Source organism: Hibiscus syriacus, unplaced genomic scaffold (genome assembly GCF_006381635.1).
Source record: "Hibiscus syriacus cultivar Baekdansim isolate YM2019G1 unplaced genomic scaffold, ASM638163v2 tig00002890_pilon, whole genome shotgun sequence".
NCBI lineage: Eukaryota > Viridiplantae > Streptophyta > Magnoliopsida > Malvales > Malvaceae > Hibiscus > Hibiscus syriacus.
This window is the reverse complement of record NW_024061954.1, coordinates 127976-147092: the sequence shown is the minus strand read 5'-3', so window position 1 is coordinate 147092 and position 19117 is coordinate 127976. Positions and strand designations below refer to the sequence as shown.

General features: G+C 33.6%; 3 pseudogenes; all 3 read right to left on the bottom strand.

The window, feature by feature from the left end:
• Window positions 1-1138: 1138 nt before the first annotated feature.
• On the bottom strand, window positions 1139-5003 carry LOC120162388 (annotated as a pseudogene).
• Window positions 5004-7315: 2312 nt separating this feature from the next.
• LOC120162611 lies at window positions 7316-9963 on the bottom strand (annotated as a pseudogene).
• Window positions 9964-13134: 3171 nt separating this feature from the next.
• On the bottom strand, window positions 13135-17284 carry LOC120162544 (annotated as a pseudogene).
• Between the last annotated feature and the right edge of the window lie 1833 nt (window positions 17285-19117).

The window sequence follows — 19117 nt, the reverse complement described above, 5'->3', positions numbered from 1 at the left end:
TATTCTTAAAGGATCGTTTTTCTCAATAAAAAAAGTTATAAAATGATCATTAAATTTATCAAATTATTATAAAATGATCATTAAATTTTATTGAATGATTATAAAACGATTATTAAACTTTATCATATAATTAATACATTATAATTACCATAATTATTATAATATTATAATAGTTATTTTGTAATTATTTGATAAATTTAATGGTTATTTGTAACTTTTAAAATTTTAATAATTAAACTAATTATTTAAATATATCAATTGTTTAATAAGACACAACTACCCTACAGACGTAGTTGTTCAAGTTTAATATCTCAAAAAGTAAACAACCCTTTTTAATTAGGAAGACCACTCAATGAATTCTTTCCTTGAATTTTGTTTCTATATTTATATAAAATATTTTTTGTTAATAATTAGTTTCTATAAGTGTTTATGAATAAGCATATTATATATGCAGTGATAAAATATAGATATAATTGGATATTTTAATTTTTTTAGAACTTAGAAATCATCAAATTAATTAGATTATCTTTTCTACCAAAACTAATAATAGATTAACAATGTTAAAATCATGATCGAGCAACAGCTTAATTTAAAAGAATAAACTCAAACATGAATTCAATCTAATATTTATATCTTAAATTATTTTTTATTCAAATCATTTTTAAATTTTAATTTATATATAAATTTTCATTCATTACATTCTAAATATTAGAATATACTTTTAGTATCAAATTAAAATTAAATAAAACTTGAACAAATAAAGAAATAATTTATGTATAAATATATTGTATAACAATTGAGATTTTACATCAATTTATTTACATATACAGCTATACACTGATTCAAAAGATCAATGTTCTTGAGAAAGACATATGGGACAGCTATTAGCTGCGCTAAAGCTTCCATTGCTTCATGGACAAATACATACATATATATAACACAAATTCAAGCAAAAAAAGAAAGAAGCTACTGCAGAAAAAGAAACAGTCTAACAGAGTTTAATCAGGTTGAGTCGCAACAAGAACTAAAACAGCAATGGCAAGGAACAGTAGCAGAAGGAGAAAACTAAGGCGCAAAATTCGATCATTTGATAATTGAAAATCAAGCTTAAACATTCTAAATTGCTGACTTTTTTTTCAGCGTCGCCACCGGCACTAGCAAATGAAGCGTAAGTGCGGGCAATACATCATAGTATTATAATCTCATAACTTACTTGGTACAGGGAGTTTGGCTATCGGTCACTCGTTTCAAGAAGAAATGTAAAGTACCTCAGATCCCTAAATATTGCAAGAGTTGAGGAAAACTTTAAAAAGAATCAGTGAAGGAAATTAAAAAAAAAGGCGGAGAGTAGTACTATATCTTCTCGCGCAGGTTGACCACCAAATCGTGGGCATCATCCAGAAGCTTCCAGACATCCAGTTGTCCGGCCATACTATGGCATTCTCTCATTATCTCATCCATGCTGCCGTACATCTCTATGATCTGCTTCCTCCTTTGCAAAACACAAGCTGCGATTGCATAAAGCAAAAGATCATCAGTAGGGGTGGTTTAAGTCTCATCTTCCCCAACCGGACTTTGTATACCGGCACGAATTGCTGCCTGGTCTGCCCCCACTTCCCAGAGGCAAAGAGTCTGCTCAAAGTTTAACTCCCTCCTGAAAGAACCACAACCATTCTATACACAAAGAGTTCCTCTGCTTGAAGCTCCTCCAGATGCTTATATAATGAATACCTTACACTTGATAATCTTGGACACGATGTTCAGCTGTCTTCTAATGCTGCTTCGTCAAGTCGGAAATTGTGACGGGCTTTTTTTCATGAAACCTGCAAAGCACCAGAAAGCTAAAAAGTCATCCTCTATCACTGAGATAAGGGGAGAGCAGGTCGCTCATTCCTTGGCAGTACCTATCTCGGGATCATAAAGGGTATAGGCCTCAAGTATACAACAAGCCGAGCAGCATGATAAATCCTGCATGGCTCTAGGTGATCATATTCCTTCAAGCAGACACTCTCAGCTATCTCTCGTGCTTTGGTTTCTGATACTGAAGCCTGAGCCGAAGCATAAGCAATCCATTCATCATTTGCCTCACAGCATCAACACGGATGATTCTCTGCCACATGGCAAAATCTTCATCCGCATTGTATTTGGACCTGCCCTTTTATTCCAGGGGCAACGGAATTAGCATTCTCATCTTCACCTATACCGTTATCCTCAGTTATCTCTGAGGCAAAGAGGGGTGGGTTTCCAAGTTCTTCAGAGGAATCAGAATCAGATGATTCCCTCTCACCAGTAGAGCCATCTTCACAAGTAATTGCACTCTTATCAGTATCTCCGTCCAAAACTGAGTCAGAAGATAGAAGGGTTGGTGACTTTGATCACATGGAAGGCTATCAGAATCATCAACCTCAGGGATCCCTCCTCTGTGGAGTAGGACCTTCTACCACTAACCACATCCTCTAGCCTGAAGAATCAACATATTGACTTAAATCCTCACTGTTTTCATTGCAGTTGTTTCTAGCAGTTCCTTCACCATAGAGCTATTCTCCGACTCGATGCGTTTAAGAATTTGGTGGCACCGTTTCCGCAAGCTTTCATACCCTATCCTGTATCAAAAAGTAGGCAAATAGAAATCTAAAAAGGAGAAAATTATAGAAAGAGAAGCAAAAAGGAAGAAGGTAACAATAAGAGAACCGGCAGTATTTTGAGGAAGCACAACAATGAAAATAATTGCACCTTTTCCGTCTTCTAATGATTCTCTTTCTTCTTTCGAACTGTTGATGTCATAACGTTAAGCATGTAGACATCACGGTTAGTCGTTACCTGGTGCAAACGGTCAGTAATGATCCACGTCTAGACTGTTTCCAGATAAGTAATTAATATGACAGAATTAAAATGAATTAAAACTTGAGCAGCAAGAAAAAGAAGAGCCTAAAATGGATCCTTGGAGCAGACGATTCAAATAATACATTAAACACTCCATTTTCCCTTCTCTTACATACTAAGTAACTACCAATTAGCAAGATAAAATTATTTAACCAAGAGCTATCCAGAGAAGAATAATTGAGATGATGAAAAGTCAGTGAAGTGCCAAGATAAAAGGAAGTTGAAGCAATGATTCATTAAAAACAGAAATCAGCCAATGGCCAGTAATTTGGAAGGAACAATCTAACCTAGAGTTTTAGGAGTTACAAGAAGCAAAAAGACTTGTTTGAGGCAAAGTATAAAATGATACATAAGAGGAAAATATACGAATCTTACATTCCAAGGAGGAATGGCCATACCTCTGCTCTAATACTTGGGTCAATTCCCTGCATTTAACATGAAAATAGTGATATCTCAAACAGCAATAACATATCCCTAAAACAGATTAAACCAGGCAAAAGAGAAGGTAAATAAGCCTGAACAATATTAACAACATACTCCACTTCGAACTTTCTTCAGAAATGACACCATCATTGAGTTTCCCATCCTCTGTGAATAGACTTTCCATTGTTAGGTTGAAGAGCATGTTTTCTTCTTCTAAGGGACCAGGGCGATTTTAGGCTGCTCCTACAGAATTGAAAGAAAAAAAAAAATACAACACGTTTTTATCAAGATAATTATAAACAAGAAAAAGAAGTTAAAAAATAACAGGCAATAAATATGAATAGCAATTCGTGTCATTTTGGATAATCACAAATTAACATGTAGTCATCTTTTTAGTGGATGATTTATGAATTCGCTGTACAAGTCCATACCTTGTAGAAGAGTAATGCATCACATGAACGGAACTCGTGAAACACCAACTTAGTATTGCTATATACCTGAGAAGATACATAGAAGTTTGTAATTACAATCACTAGAGGATGTGTAACTGTTGCAAACAAGATGAGACATGCGACATCACAAATTAACGGTAACAACTAAACATCCAAATGAAAGCTATGATGAAGTACTATTAACACACAAATCATGACTAATTTTATACTCTAAATAAGGAAATGTAATCTTGAATTTTGGTCAGCGAATTCATTATGAAATTGATGTGATTGCTACCAAATAGAGAAAAATCACTACAGCAGACCAGCATGATCACATCGGAACTGGATAGTTAAAGGTTTCAATAATAACCACATTCAGAACCCCAGAGAGAGAAGAAATATGAATTGGAATTGTGCCCTGTTAACAACTTAACGGTCATAAAGTTGATTAAATTTATTCTACTACATTCAGATGGGATCTAAGGACCAATAGATGGCAAAGATAACTATATAAGTAGATATAAAACATAAATATGAGAAAATTCAACAATCAACTGGAAGTAAAGAGGAAGATGAATGACGATGGAGATAAATGAAGAAATATTTAACAGCAATGTTGAGGATGATGATGTCGACGAAGATGTTTGACTTCGCCGTAAGATTCTCATTAACGGTAATCATATATGTTTATTCCGTAACCATATCGAAATATATCAAATTCACCAAATTAACAATACGAAATCATCTAACTGCGCGACCACGGACGCGATTTAAAAGAAATGAAGCTAAAATTTTATCCGTTTTTCCCTTACCTTCGAGAATAAACGATGGTGGAGGCGAGGGCTATACCGGCCATGGCAGTGACGGCGATGGCTATGCCAGAAGGCGAAACCAAAGAGTAATAAGACCAGAAACCGCCGCACCGCCGGCGGTGCTAGCTTCCGCGAATAAGATCCATTTCTTAAAACGCATGCTATCGTCGGATGAGAGAATAGCATGAAAAGTCGATGTATGGTAAAACGACGTAACGCCTAAGCTGATGAGATCCGGACTCGAATATCGCCTCTTCTCTTCTTCTTCTCCTGATAGCCAACGCGGAGGAAAGGACTAACAATCACCAAACGGAGGGAACCGCTTGGCCAAGTTTTTCTCTGATTCTGGTTTGATTATTGGAATGATTATCATTATTACTAATTATTGTTCAATTGAAAGCTTTGGCTCGCTTTTCATGAAATGTAGTACTATATATAGTAGGATATCCATTTCTGCCTTCCAATATTATTATGGACTGTGTGAACTAGAGAAGATGGCAAAAGCAGGTGGCAAATTTCAGATTTCCATGTTGGGCCAAATTTTGGGTCTTTATATTCATATTTATTATTAAAATTAATTTTGCTAAAATTTTAGGGCACTTAGGTTAATGAGATGTAATATTATTTCAAAGGAATTATAAAATATAATATTATCTGGGTAAATATATAAGAATAATATTTTCGTTATTTTAAGAACAAATTTAATATCATTTTTTAATGAGATAAGGTCAAAGACGAGATTATTATATAAAATGTTTCGAATACTCTTAAAAGTTCGTGTTCTCATTAAATTATGAGAAAATAACATCACCGACCGAAAATGTCTTATATATACAATTTTAAACCAACTAGATTTTCAAGTGTCTACAATCTTGGTGGTACATTCAGTTTGTCGCCGGAGCACTTTTCAAGATAAGGTGAAAACTAATAATATTATTGTATAAATAAACAAAACAATTGCAGGAACCTTCCTACCTCAATTTACTTTATTCACACTAAACAGTTTCTCGAAGGAGTTAGCTTCTGTACAGGAAAATTGTTTAGTATGAACGAAGTAAATATCCAATCTACCGAAGGAGCTAGCTCTTGTACAGGGGCCCTTCGAACATCAATTAGTCAACATATGATCAAAGAAGGAGCATGTATGAGCTTATTTAGTGTTGCTTTCCTATTTCATAATCTATTCAATGTATTGAACAAATTCTTTGCTAAAGGTACTCTACATATAATACGATAAAAATCCATGCCATTCTTTCATGCTTGATAACAGTTTTTCACGTGATTCAGTTTCATAAAAAAACTAGGTTATGCATAGTTATTTAACCCATAAATTCAGTTTATTTTAATGTTTCATCTTTTAATGTCATTGGGTCTGAATGCTCCTTATTTATATATCATGCTTTCTCTTAATTTTGGTTTTTTACTTGGTTAGCATACCTCATTTGGATTTGACTATACTTCGACTGATCAAGATATGCCTATTTGTTATCGTGATGATTTTTTATTTTGGACCCTCGGATTGGATTGGATATGCGGTTGCTTTCGTGGATAATTTTCTCACGTCGCTCGACTCTGATATACGATTTGTCAGTGGTCATTCAGTAGTTTTTGTCACCTTTTGGTTGTTCGTTTGCCAGTGCAGTCATATCTATTCGTATCTATATTTGTTCGAGTATTTTTGGTTAAATTTTAAACTTTTCCTTATATGTTCCTTGTGTGATCTCGAGTTACTAATTTCTTGTAATGCTATATGAGATATCTTTTATTTGTTCAATTTATTATAATAGTTGTAAACATTTATTATATTTTGAGTGTTTTTCTTTTAATAAACTAGAGATCTAGAGAACATTATGGCTTCCAATTTGAAGAGTTTTGGGTAATAAAAAAGGGTTTATAATGTAATTGGGAATGGATTGCAAAACACGCTTTCTTTTATCTTCGTGAGGCGATACTCTTGAGCTCTTGGTATATAAATGCACGAGGAATTTATCTTTCAAATTGACCAACTTATTTTCATTATAAAATAAATGTTCAAATTATATTATTTTTTATTTAGGTATTCTATTTTTTTTATTAAATTAATGTATAAAATTACATTATATAATTTCGTATTATTTTTAGATCACTCATATCAAAAATAATTACCCTGCATTGATGAGTTTTTAAGCTTCGATTTTTTTACCTAACTCGTCATTATAAGAAAATTAAGTGTTTCTGATTAAATTTTAGGAGTTGAAGCCTTGATTTCACTATCACATAGATAGACTTTCGCAATCAAAGTATTTAGAGACAGATTGTTGGGATTAGAGATTTTTATTTTGCAAAAAAGAAAAATAAAGACTCGAATCAAAATTATGCACCAATAATGGATAAATTCTCAAAATTAAAGTGTTAATAGTTAGAATTGTTTAATTTCTTAAAAACGAATTAATTATCAAATTTCTCATACGTTGTTCTGTTTGTTTTCCTAGAATTTAAAGGGAAAAAAAGAATATGACCGAAGATCACTTATCATATTTATTAGATAATCTTTTTAATAGACTACTTGAAAAGAGTTTGCGAAATAAAACGATAATTACTTTGACAAAAAGGGTTAGGCTTTGGTATGATTTGTGCTTGGTGTGTACTTTGTAAATATGCTTGATTAAAGTGAGGGGCATATGCCAAAACCAAAACGAAATGGGAAAAAGAGGCAGTAAAAGCAAATATAAAGTCCCGAAATACACGATAAGAAAATCATAAGAGCAAACTTGGAGGTTTTCAAAAATATTATTTGTCCTGTGAAAGAATTGTTATTATAAAATCGGGTCTACATTCACTACTAAAAGACATTGGCCGGTGACCTAACATAAGCTCAATATATAAAAATGGTTTTCGAGACCAGAAACACTACATTACAGGACTCTGTCCTGGAAATCCGAAAGAATATTAGATGCCAAGGTGCTCAGTTTCTTTCCGGTCTCCCCGGCTATGTTCTTCAGGTTTGAGATATCCTGTTGCGCCTGAGAGTTGGAAGAAACAGGACAAAGATGAACTTCAGGGTATCACATGCACGAATGAAAATTCAGATGAGTAAAAGAAGCAATTTACAAAGCAGACCTGGAAAGAGAGTCGGTTGATGAGGTCGCTAGCAGTAAGGTCAATAGAATTATCTGCACTTTGACCAAATAGATCGACGCTGGAGATGGCCGTCGAACCTACAAAAAAGAAAGAAGAAAAAGGCTACGTTATGGAGCAGATTCCACAAGTTGATGATTCCTTTTGCTACCTCACCAGAAACAGGTAAATGCTAAATTGTCAAACTTAAATGGAAATAAGAAATGGTTTACGATTGTCATTCCTCTACAAATCTATTTTGTTTAAAGAATACTGCCAACCAGAAAACAAAAATGAAGAGGTTTAATAAGATGGTACGAAAAAATCCAGATAGATGGATAATATCTTAAAGAAGATATGTTTTTTTCGAGAAAGGAATACTACTGCACATACTGAGAATTTCTGCAGAGTAACTTGAGTTCCGTTGTCAGCTGCTCTGGTATGATCACCGAAAAATTGGGCAGATGAAATAGATTTCGCATTTGAGAACTTTTTCCTAGCTTCATCGGTTTCCTGAATCTGAAATATAAATGAAGCAATAAGACGAGAAAATAAAATAAAAAGGCTAGAAAATATACACGCAGAAATAAGAACTAAGATTGAACACTTCAAGGGAACAATTATAGAAGTTGAAATCATCTCCAGCAGTGCAAGTTTGCATTGAACCTTGGGTGACATGAAGAATCATAAAGACGAGCAAGATGTTCTATAATCAAAAGGAGACAATTCTATTAACCTAATCAGACATTTATATAAAATCAGAAGGTTCTTGGTATCAATGGATGTCGCATTACTTACTTGCACTTTTGAGGAATTTGAGCATGATTTCTTCTGAAACCCACTGTCCATTCCAAATTCTGCAAAGAAGCTTGATGACTTTGGAGGAGCAACATGATTAAGCACTTGTGGGCCACCATGATTGACTCAGTAGATTGAACATTTTCGACATACTCAAAACGGGATGGAAAAGATGAGCCAACGGGTGCAATGTCATTAGTTGAAGCAACAGGTGCAACTGGTTTTCGGGCTCTGTTCGTAGAGATTTTCACTTGGCTACAATCAAAGAAGACCATGTTATCACGAGGAAAGGAATCAAAGTAACATCAAAATTAAATATTCTAATGAGGATATCCTTATAAACATTCTGCAGTAATCACATTGCTTACAAAATTCCATAATAAATACCTTAGTAGTAGCTTTCGGGCACCAAGCCCCCCAGTTTTCCCCATAAGCTTTCTCGCACCAAGAGGCTTCTTGGCAGTGCTTGTAACAACTGTATAAGAAGTTTTGGGGGAAGCAGAAACTTCTAGTTTTTCTTGCTTGCCTATAGAACTTTCTTTAGGAGCTTCATCAATTTTGCTATCAGCAAACCCATTAGGTGCTTGTGATGACTGAGAAGCAACAGGGGATGAAGGCAAACCGGCATCTTCCACCATGCTTTTGGCGACTTTTGATAGTATTTGCCTATATAAATTCGCAGCTCTTGAAGTATATTTGGCTTCGATCTTGCCTCCATCAGTCCACCCATGTTGCTTAAAGAAAACTTGGGCACGGTTGTTCCACCATAGATCATCATTTTCAATTGTTCAGGAGACCATGAGTCTAAATTTGTAGACCTGTATAAAATATACATGCTTTCGTAAAAACGAAAGATAAACACAAAGGCTCGAGAATATAAGCAGCAGCTGCAGCTTTATATGACGGTATAGAATATAGACATCCCAAAATTCACACTAATTTGCATGCCATTATAATTTATAAACACCAAAATCTAAAAGAGTCTAGCTCTTTTTCCCACGTTCATTCCTTTAGTCAAATCCCAGTAAATCAAAACGACAACATAATCTGCTCAATGAAAACTTTCCATGTACAAAATCTATAAATTTCCAGCCAATATCAAGCATAATTTAAGAATTCAGGAGCACAAAATTAAAACGCATCATTCACAATGCAAACACCAAAAAAGTAAGAGCATTCGAATTAAAAACCTACTACCTGACAAAGCTGATGTGGACACCGAGACTCCGATGAACGGCTGAGCAATCGATGCAGAGAAAGATCCCATATGTAACGGACGCCCATGTCGGATTCTTCGCATTACAATCAAAACACATCTACCAAACAAAAACGATACAAATAAGCCGAATTTCAAGATGCATCAACAGAAATTCCAGATCTGAATCAGATCTAAGAACATAATCATACAAAAAAATCAAAACGAAAAGAAGCAAACCTGTTTTCTGATTTTGCTTTCAGTTTTGTGAAAACAGCGTTCTTGTCGCTCAGGCTATCCGACGACGCCATCGTTTTCTCTCCTTTTTTTCTTTTCGAAATTTATAACGATTTTTTTTGTTGAATTTTTAAGAAGATTTAATATGATTCCGAAGAGGTGTGGGATCGAACACCTCCTCCTCAGGCTTTGAGAATGGGAGAAGAAGAAATCCTCTAGTATTAAAAAACCTGACACCAACTCTGACTAAATTTATTACAGAAAAAAACAATTTAATTAAATTATTATTATGTTTATAATACGCTTTTAAAAAAAATAAAAATCACTAATTTATGTTTTGTTTTGTATAAAATTAGCTAACACTGTTCTCATATGTAATGGGGTGAGTGGAGGTAAAGTAGTAGACTGGTCCCAACGTCAGGTTGAGAGTAATTTACGTGGAAGACCTACGGTAGTCAGAATTATGAATTGCCTACATTAGGACTCGATCCCACGACTACAAGGTTAAATCGTTAACAACCATATCAAAACAATATCATTTTGGCAAGGTGTCTATGTCGATATTCGTCAACCACGTCATCGTGTTGTTAACGGTTTAATGGTTCAGTGGTATAGTTGAAATGGAAATAAAAGTTCAGTGTTATAATTAATAAAATTGAAAATTTAGTGGTATCAATAATACAATATTTAAAGTTTAGTGATATCTGATGTAGTTTACCTTAATAATTCAATATAAGGTAAACTATATAAGATACCATCAAACTTATGCATTATATCGTTTATAACATTGAGCTTTTAATTTTGTTAATTATAGCATTGAACTTTGATTTTTATTTCAATTATATCACTGAACTGTTAAATCGTTAACGACACAATGATGTGGCTAAAGGTTGTTGAGGTAGATACCTCACCAAAACAACATTGTTTTGATCTGGCTATTAATGATTTAACGGCCTAATGGTATAATTGAAACGAAAATTAAAGTTTAGTGCTATAATTGGCAAAATTAAGAGTTCAATATTATAAACGACAATGTCTAAAGTTTGGTGGTATATGGTGTAGTTTACCCTATAATATATTAGATCAAGATTTTAATTGAACAATTAAAATATTTATATTTATAACATGTCCTTTTATTAGGCTAACTTCAAATTTGGAGGTTGAATGTTAGTTCAAATATAACATAAAATATTTTTAATGGTATGTGATATGATTATAAAATAATATGTGTTAATAATTTTTTATAGTTATTGGTAAAATATAACATAAAATATTATTAAAACACATAGATCAAATTTTATATAAAAGTATACCTATCTAAATTATATATATATATATATATAAGTTTACTCTTAATATTTCAGTTTATTTTACATCAAATTCAAGCTGATATTAATGTTCAAACTAATAAGTTGAAGCTAATAATAATAATTAATTAATAAGATTGATCGTAAAATTTAAGAATTTAATTAAAATATTAAAAAAATAAAATTTAACTGAAGATTAAGAAAAACTAATTCATGGGATTTAAAAAATATTTAATGTTGGTTCTACCAATATTTATAAGTATATTTGATTTCTTTAGTAGTACAAGATAGGATTGATCAATTTAATAGTAGAGGATTAATTTAGATCAGATCTTATAATGGATGACTAATTTAAATATGTTTCTGTAGTACAGGTACCTATCAGGTATTTTCACCGTTCACTTTGAAACCTAACTGGATACGTATAGAATCTTCGAATTTGACAGATATTTAAGCAGAAAGAAAGTGCAAAATTCTTATTATATTTGGGCCTCAATTCAGCCACTTCAAAGAACCAGTCTGGTTCGGGCACCGCCGTAAACACCGTTCGCCGTTGTCTGGCATCGAAGTGGTACTGATGGCTACCAATGGCAGAAGAATGGGATGGAGAAGTCACAAGGAGCAGCTACTGTCCAATTGGTTGGATCTTCCTTGCGAGATCGTTGAAGTATAATCAGACATTCCCACCATCCATAAACATCCATGGGCACTGGATATTTATGGAGCCGGAGGCATACCAAAAACAATGGTGAGACTCAGGCATACGGTAAGTGTCAGCTGATCGATCCTATCTCTAGACAGTTATCGGTGAGAAGGGAAGATGATCTGATTTTGCTTTCATCCAAACCGCGTGCTTCGGCATACGGATGGGTTCGTTCTGAAAAAGGTCCATGGAAGCCCTTTCTCTACTCTCCATTTACAAATGATGTAATTAGACTGCCGAAGCTGAAGAAACTGGAATCGTTTCAGGTTGCCTTTTCCTTGAATGCAACCTCCCCAAAATGTGTCATCTTTCTTGTGTATGTGGTGAAAAATTCATTTTCAGATATGTCGTGTGGTGTGGGTGATTATTCATGGAAGAGTTTGAGTGGATGATTTTTATGTGCCTAGTAGGCCATGTGCTGCTGTGTATGTCAGCGGACTTTTCTATTTGGGTTTCAACCATGTGTCTTCAATGTGAATCAGAAGAGTGATCTGTTCTGGTTGATCAGCCATTGCTTGTATCTAAATACACTAGTGTCACTAAGCTTGTTGCTTCCGATGCAGATCTTCCACGCTTGGTTCTGAGAAATTCAGAATCTTCTAAACTTTTTCGAGTTCCATTTTTTGGAGATGTGTTGGGTTTATGAAAATGTTTTGAATGATCACATGCTGTGTATTGGGTAAGATGTTATGGCAGCAGATTTGATAATTGTACGCGATCACAACAGGAGAAGAGTTCATATTGACATGGATTGGACTTCCGGTGGGTGGTATTTGGAGAGCCAATGATTTGATTAATGCTGCAAATTGAGAAAGGTCGATACGCCGCTGGCATGCCTTTAATAATATGAACAATTGAATCAGTCATTTGTCTATTGACCCTTGTGTGGTTGAGAACCTATATAGTTCAGTTTTTATTTTTATGTGATCCATTAGTTCAATTATTATTGTTATCATGTTATGGGAGCGGTAAAATTGTGGACATTTCTGGTATTTGGTCCCTGTTGGAGGGTTTTTCCAATGGAGCCTGATGTATCTTGAGTTCAAGGTGGATTTTTTATTGTTATTCTATGTATAACATTAATGGGTATCATATGATATTGTGTCGGGAGAACTCCTAAACCCAAAGGTTACAAAAAAAAAATTATGTTTTTTTAAAACTGAGATTTGTATGGTTACAAAAAAACGTGTCACAACATGCAATTGCAAACAAATAATGCAACTCTGTGAATACGAAGGGCTATTGTAGCCTTTACAAGAGAAACACAACCACCATATTCCCCACTTGAAATGTAATCATATAAACAAAAACTCCATTATGATGGTGAAAAGAAAATGCCTACTAATTCATGAAAGTATGGCGGAAGCCTGCATCCTTCACTAGGGAAATGCGGACTCATGAGAGTATATATCTATTACAATCTCAGGGTAGTGATCCCATGTTTCTAGCACCTGATCTCGTATGAGCCAGCCTTGGTAATGTAGCGAACCCATTCGACCGTGTTATACCCACTCTTCTCCCACACCTGCAAAACAATGATGAAGTCAATAGAGCAAACTCACCTACAGGAGCCACCTTATAGTTCAGAAAGGACAAGCATGCTTACCTTAAGAAACCGGACACGTAAGCCTGAGGCTGTAAACATTGGAACCTGAGAAGAAAATGCAAATAAGCTTAGATATGTCTAGCCTGAAGGCTTTCACTGATGCTAGTCGAGGTAATATCCCCTGTTTATGTCACCCATTATTCTTCGGCATTTTCATGAAATGTAATTAACCAAATAGGACCTTGATTCTTTCTTTTATGTCAACTGATTGCAAGTCCCAGCAATCAACAACCCGCCCACCCCACCAAATTTCCAATTTTCTATTCATCTAGCCTATATGGGAATTCAACAACCTTTAAGAGGGCAAAAAGAGGGAATCTAAAGAACTATGACATGGTTTACAAATAATACATGAACCAAAGCATCTCCGGTATAACAAAATTTGAACAATTCAAGAATAGCAATAGTTTTCCCTATACTTTACAGCAAAAGATGTTGCATTAAAACAAGAATAATTCAACACATGATCGAGCAGTAAAATATTAATTAATTTGGGCACCTGAAATTCCATCTGAATTGGAGGCCTTGTCCAAGATTTTTTCTCTGCCATAGTGGAAATTAACTCCACTTCTGCACTCAAGGTTGGTTCTGTTTGCCCAGGGAATTTTCTTATCCTAAAATATCAGATGAATACAACATTGAGAAATTGCTTTAGTCAATCTAGAGATGAAGCATTAGTAGAGTGAAAATTACAGACTATTGGCAACCAGATGGCTGCAGCAGTCCACTTTAAGATGAGAAGAAGAGCAGAAAGCAAGAGTCTCAACATAAAAGTAGAATACAGAATATACGCACATATTAACAAAATAAAACACTTACTTCCAAACCAAGCAATCAATAGAAGCTTGATACTTAGCACGACCTGATGTTACTTGGAAACTTGTTTTTGCTGTCTGTTTTGGAACAGGAATTTTGATAACAACTCCAAGAGCAAACATCTTTGCTCCAAAGACACTTTTAACCTGAAATATTAATATAAATAAGCCAATTACAGATCCAGTTTCACTATAGGGCCAATTCCAAAACATATGATTACAAACCTTAACATTTACTTCCATTCTCGTTCGACCAAGCTCCTTGATTGTTGGCAATACCCGGAAAGGAAGATTAACTCCCTCCGTGATTCGGTACCTATGCATTCATCAGACAACAAGTCAAAAAGTACATTAATCAAGTATATATAAAAGAATTATGTATTCTGGAAACATAAAGAAAACTAAGATCGCTATCACCATTAAGAATTCACTTACACAATGTATATCCAGATTAGTAGGTTCAAGAAATCTATGATCAATAGAAGCATTCTAAAAGTAACATGATAAGTATGTGCATACAATCTTAGTGTAAGAAGCAAATTATAGATAATATACAACTCACCAGAGTTGTATAAAGTAACAAATTTTGGCTTTGCATGATATTATATAACATAAACTTGAACCCCCAAGAAAACTAAGGGAGAAGACTTCTAAGCTTACTTCATTAATTCAAATTCACCATCTGGTGGCACAAAACTAACAGTCTTTTCTGAGTTGAATCTTGTAAGATTTACACACTGATGAAAAGTAACATCATCGAGCTCAATCGTCTTGCCACTGCAATAAGTAGAATTGTAAGTGATAAAAAATTACAAAGCTCAACTTGCATGCTCAGAAACCAGTATCAGGAGATTGACTTCATGGAAATAAGAGCAGTATATAACCCTTTAGAAAGTCAAATGAAGAATCAAAATTTAAGCATAAACACTGCACCATTGACAAGAAAGTAAACAAGAGGATGATAATTGAAGAAGGAAGAGAATAAATGGATGAGAATTGCAGACAATTAGAAGCAACCTTTTAGCAGGACGGGACTTTAATTGTGATTCTTTCTCAAGCCCAATTTTATCATTCAAACCCAACTTTAGATCAGGCATTCCGAAAGGAAGCACTTCATAAGAATCTTCCCGGTAACATCACAACGCAGAACACTGCCTGCAATCACAAATGGTTTATATTAAATCAAGCAAACATTAAAAAAAAGGTGCTTATAACTGATACCAACCTTTTGAAGACATAAGTAGGTTTACACTTTCCACAATATCCAGAAACACCTGAAACAAACAAATGTTAATACCATTGAACACATATTCAGTATAGAAAGGAACTTGACAGAACTCAGAAACAAGATCACCTCATTCTTTTTATAAACAAGTCCCTCTCTTCGCCAGCCAACAGCACCCGTGACTTGTAGAGTTGCATTTGGAACAGGCTTATCTGAAGGCTAATGATTTATTCCACATGACAAATGAAATTGATTAATACGATGCAAATTTACATAAAAATAAGGCACAAATTAAACCTACATATGTGATATAAGAATCACCTTTATGCATCAATTGTCAAATACAATAATCCATAATGCACAAAAAATATAACTTACCTTGGATGAAAACGGAGATCGGACTCCTTCCTGAGTAATGTAAAGCTTTAACATTTCTGGAGAAAGATTTTGCGGGTAGCCAAAGTCCATGATCTCTGCAACAGTAATCGAAGAATCACACATTTAATCACTCAAATGAACCCACAATTAAAAGATTTTATTTTCCTCAAAACCTTTCTACATAACAAATGCCTATATTACTTATTTAGCTTTCAGATTTTTTATCAACTGAGTCTACAAGAAATATTCAATTTTTCAGCAGCTACAACTAGTAAAAATAAAGTCATCCTAACTAAGCTTACTATCAGAATCCATGACACCAAAACTCAAGAGTCATAGGTAACCAGAGAATACACAATAAAGCACTGCGACAGAAAATCATCATTCAATAAAAAAGAAACAGTGTCTAAACATACTAGAAATCAAGGAAGACAATGCATGTTTTAGGATTGAAATTCAATTGTCATCGAATACATACCATCCAATAATTCATAAATCAGAACAAAATTATTACGAATAGCATCTTCATCAAAAGAGCCACCGAAATATGATTTAAACAAAGCAACAGCCTGCAAAAAGAAGCAAAAATTCAAGCATCAACAATGGCAGAGGAAAAGGATTGCACATTTTTCAGGAGGAATATGAGGCTAATATTTTCATACTAAACATAAAGAACAAGAAATCTTTGACTACCTCAACAACGAACTTGAAAGCACAAGCTACATTAGCATTACTGCTAACAACAATTACGATGTACACATTGCTGATTCTCATGTAAAAGAATGAGCAGCCTCCAATATGTCGCACGGGACATGTTCCGAGTTCTTTTGTCTGCATAATGTGCATTCGAAAGGCATCCACCATATTTCCCCTAAATAAAAAGTTATATGAATCAGAAGCACTTAAGAAATTATCGAAAACCTCAGACAAACTCCGTCCTCTCATGGAAAAACATAAACCTAGCTATTCAGATAAATCTTGATGCATTCACAGCAATATTAAGCAAACCTAATTCTATTAATTTAATAGTAACTGGAACTGAAAAGAGAGAATTACCCAACATCGTCGCGGTAGAGACGATTGACGAGGACATCACCGCGAAGATTCAAGAAGTAGATTGCAGAAGCGGCCACCGGCATCTTCGATCCAGCGGATCGCGTAACACGCTAAATGAAGAGAAATCAATTGGTGAAATGATTGTATCGGAGGTTTCGGAAACCGGCGAATGGCCCGGATCTGGAGAAATAGAGGGCGTTCGCGTTCGATTTCAGTTCGGTAATCAAAAACCTCGGTGAAGGAGATAATTTGAAAGGAACAAAAACAAAATCAAAAAGGGCTTTGAACACTTGGTTGTTGAAATGAAAAGAAATCCAGATCAGGTAAAGGGACATTTCGGTCTTTCTATGTTTAGAGAAGCAAAACATTACCAGACAAATGATACTCGTCAATATTTAAATTTCTTACTTAAAGGATCCCTTAAATAAGACAAGCCAAGTACTATTATTCATTAATCACACACATATATATTTATATACCAGTGAGGACACTTTACATCACAATCAACACCATCACATTCCTCCAATTTCCCATCTCCATCAGCTTACCAGCAAAGTGGAGTCTGGTCGTATCATTTCATTGCCATAGAATGTCATTTGCATAACAACAAGCTGACATGCATCCGATGCGACCGAGATTATCATTTCAGGAACCATTTTTGCATGATTAGCTTTCAGCTAAACAATACATTTTATAATAAAAATAGTTCATTGATGTGTAAAAAAATAAATCTATTTTAATCATTTTGTTAATGTGTCATTAATTTTATTAGTAAAAAAAAATTCCCAGAACCTTCAAAATAGATTTTTTTTTTAGAAAGTCATGAGTTCGACTCTCAAGACCTTCAAAATATTTTATTTTTTAATTAGTATAATTAACAACACGTTGATAAAATGATCACAATGAGATGATATTGATAATTTGAAGATTGATATAGAGTGTTTTTGAAGATTAAAGACTAACTTAGAATGAGGGTCATAGTTTGAATATTGATATATAATGTTTTAAAGTTTAAGAACCAATTTAAAGAAAAATCATAATTTGGGGACATCCTAAACAAATATCTCTATTAATTATTATTATTTTAAAAAACAATAAAAATAATTAAGCTTGTGACTCTTCATAGCTGCTTGTATCACGTAAGGGAATTGCTTAAATTCACAATAAAATGACTCTTCATAGCTCAACCATACCAGCTGCTTTATGTATCTAACTATAATTATTGTCTACTTGTACATCACGTAAATGATAAATGAGATAAGGTTAAATTATATGATTGTCTTTATATTACATAATTTATTGGTTTAGTTTATATATTTTAATTTAAGTATTATGTAAAAAATCATTTTTAATGTCTAATATAATCAATTTTTCATTTTTTTTACAAGTATTTTGGCACATGTTATTTATTTGGAGGTAAGAATATCTCTAGTTAGATAAAATTGTTAGTTCACTAATAATCAACGCTTGTCAGTAATTTATGTATATAAAATAATGATGTGACACTTTTATATGTGTGTCATGTACCACATCATTACTGATGTGTACCATATATAACATATGTTATGTCATCACTAATGTACATGTAACATACGTCACGTCATTACTAATGTACTATGATATACATTATATCATCATTAATGTATATGTAACATACGTCAAGTCATTACCAATGTACTATGATATATATTATATCATCATTAATGTATATGTAACATACGTCAAGTTATCATTGATGCACATGTAGTACACATCGTATCAATGTAAGCTTTGAATGTTAATTAATAAATAGTTGCATCTAATAAGTGATCATTTTGTTTTATAATAAAAGGTTGGGAGCTAAAGCATTCAAAAAAAAGTACAAAATCAAAATAAATATTTTATTAAACAATAGAGACATTTTTTACATTATACTTTTAATTTACATTTTTAAAATTTTAATATTGAAATCATATATGTTTACTATGTTAAAATTTGATATTATTTAATTATTTTTATTGGTGTATAGATTAAATTAATCTATTTAATAGTGGAAGGACTAATTCAAACCAGTTCCCATGACATAGGTATTAATTTGAGTAACTAACTATAAAAAAAGGACCTGCCAGGTACTTTCACCAATAGTTAACTCGAGTTTATTGAGGGAATT